Here is an 18,366-nt window from a genome sequence, read left to right on the forward strand (position 1 = left end):
CCCTTTAAGCTTCCTAGTTGCGATGGCTCCACGATTAAGTCCTTGCAAGAGGACATCTGTCGTGACAATTCCACGACACTCTCCATCCTCCCTCTCTTTCTCTATTCGCCTCTTTTTGCTCGTTTCTTGCTTGCTTGTGTGTCAGATTGCTTGCTTGTCATGATGGCTCAAGATAATACCAAATTGTGTGACTTTACCAATACCAACAACAATGATTTTATTAGCACTCCGATTGCTCCTCTTACTGATGCTGAATCTTGTGAAATTAATGCTGCTTTGCTGAATCTTGTCATGAAAGATCCATTTTCCGGCCTTCCTAGTGAAGATGCCGCTACCCATCTAAACAACTTCGTTGATTTTTGTGATATGCAAAAGAGGAAAGAAGTGGACAATGATATAGTTAAATTGAAGCTATTTCCTTTTTCGCTTAGAGATCGTGCTAAAGCTTGGTTTTCGTCTTTGCCTAAAAATAGTATTGATTCATGGAATAAGTGCAAAGATGCTTTGATCTCTAAGTATTTTCCTCCCGCTAAGATCATCTCTCCTAGAAACGATATTATGAATTTTAAGCAACTTGATCATGAACATGTTGCACAAGCTTGGGACAGGATGAAATTAATGATACATAATTGCCCTACACATGGTTTGAATTTATGGATGATTATACAATTTTTTTATGCTGGATTGAATTTTGCTTCTAGAAATCTTTTAGATTCGGCCGCGGGAGGCACTTTTATGGAAATCACTTTAGGAGAAGCCACTAAACTTCTAGATAATATTATGGTTAATTATTCTCAATGGCACACTGAAAGCTCTACTAATAAGAAAGTGCATGCGATACAAGAAATTAATGTTTTGAGTGGTAAGATGGATGAACTATGAAATTATTTGCTAATAAAAGTGTTTCTTCTGATCCTAATAATATGCCTTTGTCTACTTTGATTGAGAATAATAATGAATCTTTGGATGTGAATTTTGTTGGTAGGAATAATTTTGGCAACAACGTGTATAGAGGAAACTTTAATCCTAGGCCATATCCTAGTAATTCCTCTAATAATTATGGTAATTCCTACAACAATTCTTATGGAAATTTTAATAAGATACCCTCTGATTTTGAATCTAATATTAAAAAATTTATTACCTCGCAAAAGAATTTCAATGCTTTGATTGATGAAAAATTGCTTAAGATTGATGAGTTGGCTAGGAACGTTGATAGAATTTCTCTTGATGTTGATTCTTTGAAGCTTAGATCTATTCCTCCTAAGCATGATATCAATGAGTCTCTAAAATCCAAGAGGATATCCATTGATGAGTGCAAAGAAAGAACCACTAGGATGCGTGCTAAGAAAGATTGCTTTATAAAAGCGTGTTCTTGTAGTTTCCATGATAATAAAGATGAAGATCTAAAAGTTATTGACGTGTCCCTATTAAATCTTTGTTTTTTAATATGAATCTTGATAATGATGGGACTGAATATGATCCACCTTTACCTAGAAGGCGTTCCAAAAATTCGGAGTCTTTAGATCTTGATGCTAAAATTGTTGAAAGTGGGATTGAAGAAGTGAAAACTTTAAATATTAATGAACCCACTATTTTGGAGTTCAAGGAATTTAATTATGATAATTTCTCTTTGATAGATTGTATTTCCTTGTTGCAATCCGTGCTAAATTCTCCTCATGCTTATAGTCAAAATAAAGCCTTTACCAAACATATCGTTGATGCTTTGATGCAATCTTATGAAGAAAAACTTGAGTTGGAAGTTTCTATCCCTAGAAAACTTTATGATGAGTGGGAACCTACTATTAAAATTAAGATTAAAGATCATGAGTGCTATGCTTTGTGTGATTTGGGTGCTAGTGTTTCCACGATTCCAAAGACTTCGTGTGATTTGCTAGGTTTCCGTGATTTTGATGATTGCTCTTTAAACTTGCACCTTGCGGATTCCACTATTAAGAAACCTATGGGAAGAATTAATGATTTTCTTATTGTTGCAAATAGTAATTATGTGCCCGTGGATTTTATTGTTCTTGACATAGATTGCAATCCTTCATGTCCTATTATTCTTGGTAGACCTTTCCTTAGAACGATTGGTGCAATTATTGATATGAAGGAAGGGAATATTAGATTTCAATTTCCGTTAAGGAAAGGCATGGAACACTTCCCTAGAAAGAAAATTAAATTACCATATGAATCTATTATGAGAGCCAGTTATGGATTGCCTTCCAAAGATGGCAATACCTAGATCTATCTTCGCTTTTATGCCTAGCTAAGGGCGTTAAATGATAGCGCTTGTTGGGAGGCAACCCAATTTTATTTTTATTCCTTACTTTTTGATCCTGTTTAATAATAAACAATTTATCTAGCCTCTGTTTTGGTTGTGTTTTTCTGTTTAATTAGTGTTTGTGCCAAGTAGAACCGTTGGGAAGACTTGGGGAAAGTCTTTTTAATCTTGCTGTAAAAAAACAGAAACTTTAGTGCTCACGAGAACTGCTGCCATTTTTATTTGGAAATTTATATTTAGTTAATTATTTTTGAAGATGATTAGTAGATAAATTACTCACGTCCAGCAATTTATTTTAGAATTTTTGGGGTTCCAGATCTTGCGTTAGCTACAGATTACTACAGACTGTTCTGTTTTTGACAGATTCTGTTTTTCAAGTGTTGTTTGCTTATTTTGATGAATCTATGGCTAGTAAAATAGTTTATAAACCATAGAGAAGTTGGAATACAGTAGGTTTAACACCAATATAAATAAAGAATGAGTTCATTATAGTACCTTGAAGTGGTGTTTTGTTTTATTTCGCTAACGGAGCTCATGAGATTTTCTACTTTAAGTTTTGTGTTGTGAAGTTTTCAAGTTTTGGGTAAAGATTTGATGGATTATGGAACAAGGAGTGGCAACATCCTAAGCTTGGGGATGCCCATGGTACCCCAAGATAATCTAAGGACACCTAAAAGCCAAAGCTTGGGGATGCCCTGGAAGGCATCCCCTCTTTCGTCTACTTCTATCGGTAACTTTACTTGGAGCTATATTTTTATTTACCACATGATATGTGTTTTGCTTGGAGCGTCTTGTATTATTTGAGTATTTATTTGTTAGTTTTACACAATCATAATTGCTGCACACACCTTTTTGAGAGAGACACTCATGATTCGGAAATTGTTAGAATACTCTATGTGCTTCACTAATATCTTTTGAGTTATATAGTTTTTGCTCTAGTGCTTCACTTATATATTTTAGAGCACGTTGGTAGATTTGTTTTATAGAAACCATTGTTCTCTCATGCTTCACTTATATTATTTTGAGATTCCTACAAAACAGCATGGTAATTTGCTTTAATTATGTTAGGCATTCAAGATTAGTAATAAAAGTTTCTTATGAGTGTGTTGAATACTATGAGAAGTTTGAAACTTGATAATTGTTTTGAGATATGGAGATGATGATATTAGAGTCGTGCTAGTTGAGTAGTTGTGAATTTGAGAAATGCTTGTGTTGAAGTTTGTGATTCCCGTAGCATGCACGTATGGTGAACCGTTATGTTAAGAAGTCGGAGCATGATGTATTTATTGATTGTCCTCCTTATGAGTGGCGGTCGGAGACGAGCGATGATCTTTTCCTACCAATCTATCCCCCTAGTATCATGCGCGTAGTACTTTGCTTCGATAACTAATAGATTTTTGCAATAAGTTTGTGTGTTCTTTATGACTAATGTTGAGTCCATGGATTATACGCACTCTCACCCTTCCACCATTGCTGGCCTCTCTAATACCGCGCACCCTTCACCGGTATCATACACCCACCATATACCTTCCTCAAAACAGCCACCATACCTACCTATCATGGCATTTCCATAGCCATTCCGAGATATATTGCCATGCAACTTACCCCCGTTCCGTTTACTATGACACACTCCATCATTGTCATATTGCTTCGCATGATCATGTAGTTGACATTTTAGTTGTGGGAAAGCCACCGTTCATAATTCTTTCATATAAGTCACTCATGCATCATTGCTATCCCGGTGTACCGCCGGAGGCATTCATATAGAGTCATACTTTGTTCTAGTATCGAGTTGTAATTATTGAGTTGTAAACAAATAGAAGTGTGATGATCATCATTCATAGAGTATTGTCCCAAGAAAAAGAGAAAGGCCAAAAAAAAGAAGGCCCCCCAAAAAATAAAAATAAAAGGGGCAATAGTACTATCCATTTTTTCCACACTTGTGCTTCAAAATATCACCATGATCTTCATGATAGAGAGTCTTCTATGTTATCACTTTCATATACTAGTGGGAATTTTTCATTATAAAACTTGGCTTGTATATTCCAACGATGGGCTTCCTCAAATGCCCTAGGTCTTCATGAGCAAGCAAGTTGGATGCACACCCACTTAGTTTCTTTTGTTGAGCTTTCATACATTTATAGCTCTAGTGCATCCGTTGCATGGCAATCCCTACTCACTCACATCGATATCTATTGATGGGCATCTCCATAGCCCGTTGATACGCCTAATTGATGTGAGACTATCATCTCCCTTTTTGTCTTCTCCACAACCACCATTCTATTCCACCTATAGTGCTATGTCCATGGCTCACGCTAATGTATTGCGTGAAGATTGAAAAATTTTGAGAACACCAAAAGTATGAAAAAATTGCTTGGCTTGTCATCGGGGTTGTGCATGATTTGAATACTTTGTGTGGTGAAGATGGAGCATAGCCAGACTATATGATTTTGTAGGGATAACTTTCTTTGGACATGTTATTCTGAAGAGACATAATTGCTTAGTTAGTATGCTTGAAGTATTATTATTTCTATGTCAATATTGAACTTTTGTCTTGAATCTTTCGGATCTGAATATTCATACCACAATTAAGAGAATTACATTGAAATTATGCCAAGTAGCATTCCACATCAATTTTTTTGTTTTTATCATTTACCTACTTGAGGACGAGTAGGAATTAAGCTTGGGGATGCTTGATGCGTCCCCAACGTATCTATAATTTTTTATTGTTCCATGCTATATTATATCCTCTTTTGGACATTACTGGGCTTTATTATACACATTTATATTATTTTTGGGACAAACCTATTAACTGGAGGCCCAGCGTAGAATTGATATTTTTTTTGCCTATTTCAGAGTTTCGCAGAAAAATAATATCAAACGGAGTCCAAACGGAATGAAACCTTCGGGAACGTGATTTTTGGAACGAACATGATCCAGAGGACTTAGACCCTACGTCAAGCAATCAACGAGGAAGGCATGAGGTAGGGGGCGCGCTTATCCCCGAGGCGCGCCCTCCACCATCGTGGGGTCCATGTTGCTCCACCGACGTACTCCTTCCTCCTATATATACCTACGTACCCCCAAACTACCAGATATGGAGCCAAAACACTAATTACACCGCTGTAACTTTCTGTATCCATGAGATCCCATCTTGGGGACTTTTCCGGAGCTCCGCCGGAAAGGGTATCGACCACGGAGGGCTTCTACATCAACACCATAGCCTCTCCGATGAAGTGTGAGTAGTTTACTTCAGACCCACGGGTCCATAGTTATTAGCTAGATGGTTTATTCTCTCTTTTTGGATCTCAATACAAAGTTCTCCCCCTCTCTTGTGGAGATCTATTCGATGTAATCTTCTTTTGCGGTGTGTTTGTTGAGACCGATGAATTGTGGGTTTATGATCAAGTTTATCTATGAACAATATTTGAATCTTCTTTGAATTCTTTTATGTATGATTGGTTATCTTTGCAAGTCTGTCAATCTACCGAGGCATCAAGAAAAGGTTTCCATATTGTTTCAACAAGGCCCAGACCAGAAGGACGGCAAGGCGGAGGTCACCATGGAGCCCAAGACGGCGTCCTCACCAGAGCCTTTTGCAGGCGAAGACCACCTTTTGTTAGGATAACCTGTACTAGCTGCCCCCTTTCGAATTGGCCATTGTTGGCTCCCTTCCCGCTCAATATTTGGGGAGAGGACCAGGGCCTATATAAGTAGAACTAGCCACCTCAGTGGGGGAGGGCAGAGGATCGACACAATCGCAAGTCGAGAGCAGATCCAGGATCATCTCACCCACACAAGCACACTAAGCACAAGAACACCTCGACCTCAGGAGGCTGTTCTTCCTCTTGTACTGTTCATCATTAGCCCAAGAGGCAATCCACCACCACCACACTGGAGTAGGGTATTACACCACAACGGTGGCCCGAACCAGTATAAATCTCGTGTCTTTCTGTGTTGTGAGTTCGTCAAGTTCGTCCGCAAGATCTTAGAGAGCTAGGGCGTGGATCGATAGGGAGAAAGCCTTCGCGCGCACCCCAGTGTTCGAACCTTAAGGGTCTGCCGGAACCCTAGATCCGACATTTGGCGCGCCAGGTAGGGGTGCGCCGTAGCTTCTCGTCTGTCAATCTATGCTACGTCGACACCGTGCTTCGCCCACATGGTAGGCGCCCTGCCCCCGACTCCGACGGCCAGCGTTGATGACGGGACCAGGGGGCTCCGAGCCCTGGCCCCCGCTCTGCGGCAGGTGCAGTGGCCGCCCAAGTTCAAGACGGAGATGCCGCCACGCTACGACGGCGCGGCAGACCTGTCAGCTTTCCTGCTGGCGTACGAGGAGGCCGTCCTCGAAGCCGGGGTGATGACAAGGTCATGGCCAACCGGCTCCCCATGGCCCTCGCCGGCGAGCCGCGCGCCTGGCTGCTCAACCTTCCAGGATCCACGGTGGCGTCCTGGGAGGAGCTCCGCGACCTCTTCACTGCGCGCTACGCGGCACCGGCGCACCACGCGGTCGCGGCCCTGCTAGGCGGCTCGCAGGCGCCGCCTTCAGAGCGCCACATCAAGCCGTTCCTCTGCCAAATCGGTGCCGCTTCCACGCGCTTGATAACCCACAAGTATAGGGGATCGCAACAGTTTTCGAGGGTAGAGTATTCAACCCAAATTTATTGATTCGACACAAGGGGAGCCAAAGAATATTCTCAAGTATTAGCAGCTGAGTTGTCAATTCAACCACACCTGGATAACTTAATATCTGTAGCAAAATATTTAGTAGCAAAGTAGTATGATAGTAGTGGTAACAGTGGCAAAAGGTAACGGTAGAAAAAGTAATATTTTTGGTGTTTTGTAGTGATGATAACAATAGCAACGGAAAAGTAAATAAGCGAAGAACGATATATGGAAAGCTCGTAGGCATTGGATCGGTGATAGAGAAATATGCCGGATGTGGTTTATCATGTAACAGTCATAACATAGGGTGACACATAACTAGCTCCAGTTCATCAATGTAATGTAGGCATGTATTCCGAATATAGTCATACGTGCTTATGGAAAGAACTTGCATGCCATCTTTTGTCCTACCCTCCCGTGGCAGCGGGGTCCTATTGGAAACTAAGGGATATTAAGGCCTCCTTTTAATAGAGTACCGAACAAAAGCATTAACACATAGTGAATACATGAACTCCTCAAACTACGGTCATCACCGAGAGTGGTACCGACTATTGTCACTTCGGGGTTGCCGGATCATAACACATAGTAGGTGACTATAGACTTGCAAGATAGGATCAAGAACTCACATATATTCATGAAAACATAATAGGTTCAGATCTGAAATCATGGCACTCGGGCCTTAGTGACAAGCATTAAGCATAGCAAAGTCATAGCAACATCAATCTCAGAACATAGTGGATACTAGGGATCAAACCCCAACAAAATTAACTCGATTACATGATAAATCTCATCCAACCCATCACCGTCCAGCAAGCCTACGATGGAATTACTCACGCACGGCGGTGAGCATCATGAAATTGGTGATGGAGGATGGTTGATGATGATGACGGTGACGGATTCCCCCCTCCGGAGCCCCGAACGGACTCCAGATCAGCCCCCCGAGAGAATTTAGGGCTTGGTGGAGGCTCTGTATCGTAAAACGCGATGAATCTTTCTCTCTTGATTTTTTCTCCCCGAACACGAATATATGGAGTTCGAGTTGAGGTCGGTGGAGCTCTAGGGGGCCCACGAGGCAGGGGGCGCGCCTAGGGGGGCAGCCGCGCCCCCACCCTCGTGGCTAGGGTGTGGGCCCCTGGCCTTGATTCTTTGCCAGTATTTTTATTATTTCCAAAAATAATCTCCGTGGAGTTTCAGGTCATTCCGAGAACTTTTGTTTCTGCACATAAATAACACCATGGCAATTCTGCTGAAAACTGCGTCAGTCCGGGTTAGTTCCATTCAAATCATGCAAGTTAGAGTCCAAAACAAGGGCAAAAGTGTTTGGAAAAGTAGATACGACGGAGACGTATCAACTCCCCCAAGCTTAAACCTTTGCTTGTCCTCAAGCAATTCAGTTGACAAACTAAAAGTGATAAAGAAAAACTTTTACAAACTCTGTTTGCTCTTGTTGTTGTAAATATGTAAAGCCAGCATTCAAGTTTTTAGCAAGGATTATGAACTAACCACATTCACAATAACACTTAGGTCTCATGTTTACTCATATCAATGGCATAATCAACTAGCGAGCAATAATAATAAATCTTGGATGACAACACTTTCTCAAAACAATCATGATATGATATAACAAGATGGTATCTCACTAGCCCTTTCTGATACCGCAAAACATAAATGTAGAGCACCTTTAAAGATCAAGGGCTGACTAGACATTGTAATTCATGGTGAAAGAGATCCAGTCAAGTCATACTCAATGTAAACTAACATTAATGAATGCAAATGACAGCGTTGCTCTCCAACCGGTGCTTTTTAATAAGAGGATGATGACTCAACATAAAAGTAAATAGATAGGCCCTTCGCAGAGGGAAGCAGGGATTTGTAGAGGTTCCAGAGCTCGGTTTTAAAGCAGAGATAAATAATATTTTGAGCGGCATACTTTCATTGTCAACATAACAACCAAGAGATGGTGATATCTTCCATGCTACACATATTATAGGCGGTTCCAAAACAGAATGGTAAAGTTTATACTCCCCCTCCACCAACAAGCATCAATCCATGGCTTGCTCGAAACAACGAGTGCCTCCAACTAACAACAGTCCAAGGGGGAGTTTTGTTTGCAATTATTTTGATTTGATTTGCATAAAGCATGGGACTGGGCATCCCGGTGACCAGCCATTTTCTCGTGAATGAGGAGCGGAGTCCACTCCTCTTGAGAATAACCCACCTAACATAGAAGATAAAGACAGCCCTAGTTGATACATGAGCTATTCGAGCATATAAAACAGAATTTCATTTGAAGGTTTAGAGTTTGGCGCATACAAATTTACTTGGAACGGCAGGTAAATACCGTATATAGGTAGGTATGGTGGACTCATGTGGAATAAGTTTGGGGTTTATGGGATTGGATGCACAAGCAGTATTCCCTCTTAGTACAGGTGAAGGCTAGAAAAAGACTAGGAAGCGACCAGCTAGAGAGCGACAACAGTCATGAACATGCATTAAAATTAATCAACACCGAATGCAAGCATGAGTAGGATATAATGCGCCATGAACATAAATATCGTAGAGGCTATGTTGATTTTGTTTCAACTACATGCGTGAACTTGTGCCAAGTCAAGCCACTCGAATCGTTCAAAAGAGGATACCACCCTATCATACCACATCACAACCATTTTAATAGCATGTTGGCACGCAATGTAAACCATTATAAGCTCCTAGCTAATTAAGCATGGCACGAGCAACTATAATCTCTAATTGTCATTGCAAACTTGTTTATTCAACAATAATGCATATAGGAGTCACTTCAAAAATTTAATCATGGTCTTCTCCTATCGACCCCCAAAGAAAAGAAGAGAAATAAAATTATTTACATGGGAAAGCTCCCAACAAGCAAAAGAAGAAAGGGAAATCTTTTTGAGTTTTCTTTTTAGTTATTACTACTATAGCAAAAAATAAAATAGCTAAAACTACTACTATTTTGTTTGTTTTTCTTAAGGTTTATCCAACACACAACAAGAAAGCATAAAAAGAAATAAACTAGCATAGATATTACAATGAAAAAGTATGAGCACCGACAACTAGCAATGAGTGTGTGAACATGAATGTAATGTCGATGAGAAATACATACTCCCCCAAGCTTAGGTTTTTGGCCTAAGTTGGTCTATTGGCCACGGCTGGCCTGGTGGATATCCAAAGTTGTAAGGGTCGTACTACGATGGATACTCAGATTGCCACTGGCTGGCAATCACCTCCGGATCCCACTGGTAATCAGACTGCCGTGGAGGATCAAATTGTGGTTCCGGCTCTGGCTCTGCACCTGATGTAGGGTTCTGGTAGGCATGCATGGCCTCCAACGGAACAAGGTACTTGCCTACAGATAAATCAAACAAGGAAGGAGCAGGCAGGGTAATAGTCTCAGGATGATGTTTATCAAAGAACAATTTGTATTTAAGCTCCGTTTCCCTATTCTTTACAATAAAATTGTGCGCTACCATACTCTTATAATCTAAATAAATAGTAGGCAGCAATTTTTCTTCTTTTTCATAGTGCCTAATAGGTATGTTATAGTATGCAGCAAGGCGTGAAGCATAGACACCTCCAAAGATGGGGCCCTTTGTACGGTTCAGACTTAACCGTTTGGCAATAATACCGCCCATACTAACAGAGTCGTCACGGAATAAACCATGGAACAAAATAATAATATCAAGAAAACTAAGGTTTCCACAGTTTCCGCGACCAATTAAGCAACGACTAGCAAACATTGCAAAGTAGTGTAAAACAGGAAAATGTATGCTAGTGATTCTTGCATCAGAAACCTTCCTAGTTTCCCCTAAAGTAATAATGTCAATAAACCCGTCCACATCTTTACGATGTGGTTCTTCTAAGTTAACCTCGAAAGGTATTTTGCAAACCCTGAAAAATTCATATAATGACATCTTCTTAACCACATCATATAAATGAAACTCTACTGAAGGAGGTGATTCCTTAGGATAATAGTAGAAGTGTTGCACAAAAGTATTGGTGAGTAAGAGATACTGTTCGCGTTGGTCGCGGAGGAAGTCGGTGAGGCCTGCATTCTCAGCCAATCCATAAAAATCATCATAAATCCCATCTGCTCTCATGAAATCATTGGAAGGCCATTCACACGGCCGGACCTCCGTGGTGCGAGGCAGATTATATTTGGGCCTCTCTGCTTCTTCATTTTGCTTTTCCTTCGAGCTTCGGCTCGATGAGCCCCTCAAAAATCTCTTCATTATTTTCTGAATTTTTTTGAAATTTTTAGTAACTTCAAATAAAAGTAACCAAGCTCAACAAAATTGATAGCAACTGCTCCTACAAGTGCCTAGGACCTATATCATGCATTAGAACTACTTGGAACCATATAAATTTGACATGCAAGCTCAAGAACATGGTCACCTAGGCAGCACAAGTTTGCAATGAATAAAGTACTAGAACAAAAACTAATTGGACCAATGGAGGAGTCACATACCAAGGAACAATCCCCCAAAGCAGTTTTGTGAGAGGTGCTTTGAGCAAGGAGATCGAAAATCGCAGCAAAATGAGCTAGAACTCATGCTTGAGCTGGATGGTGATTTTTTTTGGGAGGAAGAAGAAGTGTGTGGGTGCAGGAATAAGTGGAGGGGAGCCACCGTAGGCCCACAAGGCAGGGGGGCGTGCCCAGGGGTGGGCGTGCCCTGGACCCTCGTGGCCAGGTGCTTGCTCCCCCTGATGTGTTCTCAGTGCCAGACATTCTCAAATATTCCAGAAAAAATCATATTAAATTGACAGGACATTTGGAGAACTTTTATTTTCGGGGTATTTTTATATTGCACGGATAATTCAGAAAACTGACAGAAAATACTATTTTTACTTTATTTCAACTATATAACAGAAAGTAAAAGGAGGGTACAGAAGGTTGTGCTTTCTAACTTCATCCATCTCATGCTCATCAAAAGGAATCCACTAACAAGGTTGATCAAGTCTTGTTAACAAACTCATTTCGAGTAACATGAAACCGAAGAAATTTCGAATGACACTATGTTACCTCAACGGGGATATGCACATCCCCAACAATAAGAATATGATATTTCTTCTTGACGGTAGGAAGAGGAAATTCAAAACCTCCAAAAATAATCAATGGAATTTTTCCAATAGAATTGATACTGTGGACTTGAGGTTGTTTCCTCGGAAAGTGTACCGTATGCTCATTACCATTAACATGAAAAGTGACATTGTCTTTGTTGCAATCAATAACAGTCCTTGCAGTATTCAAAAAAGGTCTTCCAAGAATAACAGACATACTATCGTCCTCGGGAATGTCAAGAATAACAAAGTCCTTTAAAATAGTAACGTTTGCAACTACAACAGGCACATCCTCACAAATACCGACAGGTATAGCAGTTGATTTATCAGCCATTTGCAAGGATATTTTAGTAGGTGTTAACTTATTCAAATCAAGTGGGTTTCTGAACCCAAGGCTCTCTCTCCTTACCGTGTTGCCAAGCAACAAAGTCTCTTTTATCATAACGTTGATTCTTTGATTGTGGGTTATCGATCAACAGCAGGTTCAACTTCTACATCATTATCATTGCTAGGTTGAGCATCAACATGAACATTATCATTAACATTTTCATTAGGTTCATGTTCATTACCAGATTGTGTTTCAGCATCAGAAATAGAAATATCATTGGGATTCTCAGGTGGTTTAGCAATAGGTTCACTAGAAGCATGCAAAGTCCTATCATTTTTCTTTTTCTTCCTCTTAGAAGGACTAGGTGTATCAACATTATTTCTCTGAGAATCCTGCTCAATTCTCTTAGGATGGCCCTCAGAATACAAAGGTTCCTGAGTCATTTTACCACCTCTAGTCATAACTCTAACAGAATTATCATTTTTCTTACTATTTAATTCATTAAGTAAATCATTCTGAGATTTAAGTACTTGTTCTACTTGAGTGGTAACCATAGAAGCATGTTTACTAATGAGTTTAAGTTCACCTTTAACTCTAGACATATAATCACCCAAGTGTTCAATCATATAAGCATTTTGTTTCAATTGTCTACCAAAATAAGCATTGAAGTCTTCTTGCTTAAACATAAAGTTATCAAACTCATCCAAACATTGGCTAGCAAACTTAGCAGAAGGGTTTTCAGCTTTATCTTATCTATAGATAGAATTTACCTTTACTACCTGTGTCGGGTTATCAAGACCATGTGTTTCTTCAATAGGTAATGGATTAAAACCATATATTTCTTCAACAGGCGGTAAATTAAGACCATGTATTTCTTCTATAGGAGGTAAATTCTTAACATCTTTAGCTTTAACACCCCTTTTCTTCGGAGTTGGTTTAGGAATAGGCTCAGGAGTTGGCTCAGGAAGTGTCCAATTATTTTCATTTGCCAACATATTATTCAATAGAATTTCAGCTTCATCCGGTGTTCTTTCCCTGAAAACAGAACCAACACAACTATCCAGGTGGTCTCTGGAAGCATCGGTTAGTCCATTATAAAAGATATCAAGCATTTCATTTTTCTTAAGAGGATGATCAGGCAAAGCATTAAGTAACTAGAGAAGCCTCCCCCAAGCTTGTGGGAGACTCTCTTCTTCAATTTGCACAAAATTATATATATCCTTTAAGGCAGCATGTTTCTTATGAGCAGGGAAATATTTAGCAGAGAAGTAATAAATCATATCCTGGGGACTACGCACACAACCAGGATCAAGAGAATTAAACCATATCTTAGCATCACCCTTTAATAAGAACGGAAATATCTTAAGGATATAAAAGTAGCGAGTTCTCTCATCATTAGTGAATAGGGTGGCTATATCATTTAATTTAGTAAGATGTGCCACAATAGTTTCAGATTCATAACAATAAAAATGATCAGATTCAACCAAAGCAATTATATCGGGATCAATAGAGAATTCATAATCCTTATCAGTAACAAAGATAGGTGAAGTAGCATAAGCAGGATCATATTTCATTCTAGCATTCATAGTTTTTTGTTTAAGCTTAGCTAATAATTTCTTAAGATCACTTCTATCATTGCATGCAAGAAAATCTCTAGCAGTTTCTTCATCCATAACATAGCCCTTAGGCACAACAGGCAATTCATATTTATTAGGAGAGCCTTCATCATCACTTTCATCAATATTATCAGATTCAATAATTTCATTCTCTCTAGCCCTAGCAAGTTGTTCATCAAGAAATTCACCAAGTGGCACAGTAGTATCAAGCATAGAAGTAGTTTCATCATAAGTATCATGCATAGCAGAAGTGGCATCATCAATAATATGCGACATATCAGAATTAATAGCAGAAGCAGGTTTAGGTGTCGCTAGCTTACTCAAAACAGAACGTGAATCAAGTGCAGAGCTAGATGGCAGTTCCTTACCTCCCCTCGTAGTTGAGGGATAAATTTTTGTTTTCGTGTCTTTCAAGTTCTTCATAGTGACCAGCAGATATAAATCCCAAGTGACTCAAAGAAAAGATCTAAGCTCCCTGGCAACGGCGCCAGAAAATAGTCTTGATAACCCACAAGTATAGGTGATCGCAACAGTTTTCGAGGGTAGAGTATCCAACCCAATTTTATTGATTTGACACAAGGGGATCCAAAGAATATTCTCAAGTATTAGCAGCTGAGTTTTCAATTCAACCACACCTGGATAACTTAATATCTGCAGCAAAGTATTTAGTAGCAAAGTAATATGATGGTAGTGGTAATGGTGGAAAAAGGTAACGGTAGCAAAAGTAATATTTTTGGTGTTTTGTAGTGATGATAACAATAGCAACAGAAATGTAAATAAGCGAAGAACAATATATGGAAAGCTCGTAGGCATTGGATCGGTGATAGAGAAATATGCCGGATGTGGTTCATCATGTAACAGTCATAACATAGGGTGACACAGAACTAGCTCTAGTTCATCAATGTAATGTAGGCATGTATTCCGAATATAGTCATACGTGCTTATGGAAAGAACTTGCATGACATCTTTTGTCCTACCGTCCCGTGGCAGCAGGGTCCTATTAGAAACTAAGGGATATTAAGGCCTCCTTTTAATAGAGTACCAGACCAAAGCATTAACACATAGTGAATACATGAACTCCTCAAACTACGGTCACCATCGGGAGTGGTCCCGACTATTGTCACTTCGGGGTTGTCGGATCATAACACATAGTAGGTGACTATAGACTTGCAAGATAGGATCAAGAACTCACATATATTCATGAAAACATAATAGGTTCAGATCTGAAATCATGGCACTCGGACCCTAGTGACAAGCATTAAGCATAGGAAAGTCATAGAAACATCAATCTTAGAACATAGTGGATACTAGGGATCAAACCCTAACAAAACTAACTCGATTACATGATAAATCTCATCCAACCCATCACCATCCAGCAAGCCTACGATGGAATTACTCACGCACGGTGGAGAGCATCATGAAATTGGTGATGGAGGATAGTTGATTATGACGACGGTGATGGATTCCCCTCTCCGGAACCCCGAACGGACTCCAGATCAGCCCTCCCGAGAGAGTTTAGGGCTTGGCGGCGGCTCCGTATCGTAAAACGCGATGAATCTTTCTCTCTTGATTTTTTCTCCCCGAACACGAATATATGGAGTTGGAGTTGAGGTCGGTGGAGCTCCAGGGGGCCCACGAGGCAGGGGGCGCCCCCCCACCCTCATGGCTAGGGTGTGGGCCCCTGGCCTTGATTCTTTGGCAGTATTTTTTATTATTTCCAAAAATAATCTCTGTGGAGTTCCAGGTCATTCCGAGAAATTTTGTTTCTGCACATAAATAACACCATGGCAATTCTGCTGAAAACAACGTCAGTCCGGGTAGTTCCATTCAAGTCATGCAAGTTAGAGTCCAAAACAAGGGCAAAAGTGTTTGGAAAAGTAGATACGACGGAGACGTATCAGTGCTCGGGGGCTCCACCGGGCTGGGCCGCGCCTGAGGCCGATCTCACCTTCAGCTCAGAAGACCTCCCCGTCACCACCACCGGCTCGGGCACGCTTCCTATGCTCTGCAGCCCACCATCTGCGACGTGGCCGTCACCAAGACCCTCATTGACGGCGGCGCCAGCCTCAACTTGCTCTCCGTGGAGGCCTTCTGCCTTCTTCATGTGCCACTCGTGCGGCTCAGCCTCAGCAAGCCTTTCTTGCTGCTCGCTCCCTGGGGCAGATCCGCCTCCCCGTCACCTTCGGCACACGCGACAACTACCACATTGAGCTTCTCGACTTCGACATCGCCCGTATCGCCCTCCCGTACAACGCCATCCTCAGGTACCCGGCTCTGGCCCAGTTCATGGCGGCGACTCATCCAGCCTACAACCTCGTGAAGATGCCTGGAAGCAAAGGTGTCCTCACCGTCAAGGGGGACGCCAAGGAGGCCGTGATGGCACTCAAACTTGCCTTTAGGGCCGCCGCGGCGGCGAAGCCCGTCGGCGCCGGTACCCCCGAGGCCAAGGAGGCCGCACCAACCAAGAAGAAGCAACTGTTCACCCAAGACAAGGCAGAAACCAAGCAGGTGCCGGTCGAAGAGGATGACCCATCAGGAGCCACCTTGACCATAGGCGCTGGCCTCGACCCCGGCCAGGAGGAAGCATTGGTGAAGTTCTTACACGCGAACAAGGAAATATTTGCATGGGAGCCCAATCAGCTGGTGGGGGTCCCGAGAGAGGTGATTCAGCACCACTTGAGGGTATGCCCCATTGTGCGCCCCGTGAAGCAGCGAGCGAGGCAGCAGTCCATGGAGAAGCAGGCCTTCATCGTCCAAGAGACCCGCAAGCTGGAGGCGGCAGGTGCCATTCGTGAGGTTAGGTACCCCGAATGGCTGGCAAACCCAGTCGTGGTGCCGAAGAAAGGCGGGAAGGAGCGAATGTGCGTCGACTTCACCAACCTCAACAAGGCGTGCCCACAAGATCTGTTCCCTCTCCCGCGCATTGACCAGATCGTCGACTCCACCGCCGAGTGTGACCTACTGTGCTTCCTGGATGCGTTCTCAGGGTACCACCAAATCAAGATGGTGGTGGAAGATGTAGAGAAGACAGCCTTCCTGACCCCGTGTGGGGTATACTGTTACACCTGCATGCCCTTCGGGCTGCGCAACACGGGTGCGGCCTTTCAGCGGCTGATGCACATCGCTTTAGGGTGGCAGCTCGGGAGAAACAGAGAGGCGTACGTCAACGACATTGTGGTGAAGTCTCGGGAGGCGAGAACCTTGATCCAAGACCTGGAGGAGACTTTCGCGAACCTGCGCCAGGTGAACTTGCGGCTTAACCCGGAAAAGTGCGTGTTTGGCGTCACTTCCGGCAAGCTGCCGGGATTCCTCGTATCACACAGAGGGATCGAGGAAAACCCGGAGAAGATCAAGGCCATCGAGGGCATGAGCCTGTCGCAGACCCTCAAGGAAATGCAGAAACTGGCTGGTCGGGTGACTGCATTGGGGCACTTCATCTCCAAGCTGGGAGAGCGCGCCTTACCCTTCTTCAAGTTGATGAAGAAGAAGGGCCCGTTCTAGTGGACTCCGGAGGCTGACCAAGCCTTCCAGGACCTCAAGAGATATCTGACCAGCCCACCGGTGCTGGTGGCGCCATGACCTCTCGAGCCTCTAGTACTCTATCTTGCCGCCACCCCATACTCCGCTAGCGCTGCACTGGTGGCGGTTCGGGAAGAGCACCAGGCCAAGAGAGCGTCGCGCCCGGCCACGTCACCAGCCGAGATGACGCAAGATCAGGAAGGCCCGGCAAGAGCGGTGGCGGTAGCAACAGAAGACCGAGCTCAGCAAGATTCCCGCAAGCAAGCAGGCGCCATGGGTCACGTCACCTCAGGAGGCACCCCAGCTCGCACAAGACGCGAGCATCACCAACACGCCGGTCCTCGTCGAGCACCCGGTGTACTTCGTCAGCACGGTGCTACGGGACGCGAGGGCACGATATCCCATGCCTCAGAAGCTCCTACTCGCGCTCCTGGTGGCTCACGCAAGTTGCGGCACTACTTCCAAGGCCACCCTATCAAAGTTGTCTCGGCCTATCTGTTGGAGAGGGTGCTCAGCAGCCCCAACTCTGCCGGAAGGGTCGCTAAGTGGAACATCGAGCTGCAGGCGTTCCAGTTGGAGTTCAGCACCACCAGGGTCATCAAGAGAGCCGCGCTCGCGGATTTCGTGGCAGAATGGATGGCCGCCCCGGCACTGGAAGTGGGCGAGGACTGGTATACCTCGCCAGGAAGTGAGGCGCCCAGCGGATGGGTCATGTACTTTGACGGTGCCTTCGCGCATCAGGGTGCGGGGGCTGGAGCAGTAGTCATCTCGCCCACGCAGGACAAGCTCTACTACGCTGTGCAGCTCTGCTTTCAGCAAGGCGAGAAGGTCTCCAACAACATCGCAGAATACGAAGGTCTCATAGCTGGCTCGAAGGCCGCGGC

This window comes from Triticum urartu, chromosome 5A (genome assembly GCF_056163025.1).
Source record: "Triticum urartu cultivar PI428250 chromosome 5A, HENAU_Tu73, whole genome shotgun sequence".
In the NCBI taxonomy this organism is placed as follows: Eukaryota; Viridiplantae; Streptophyta; class Magnoliopsida; order Poales; family Poaceae; genus Triticum; species Triticum urartu.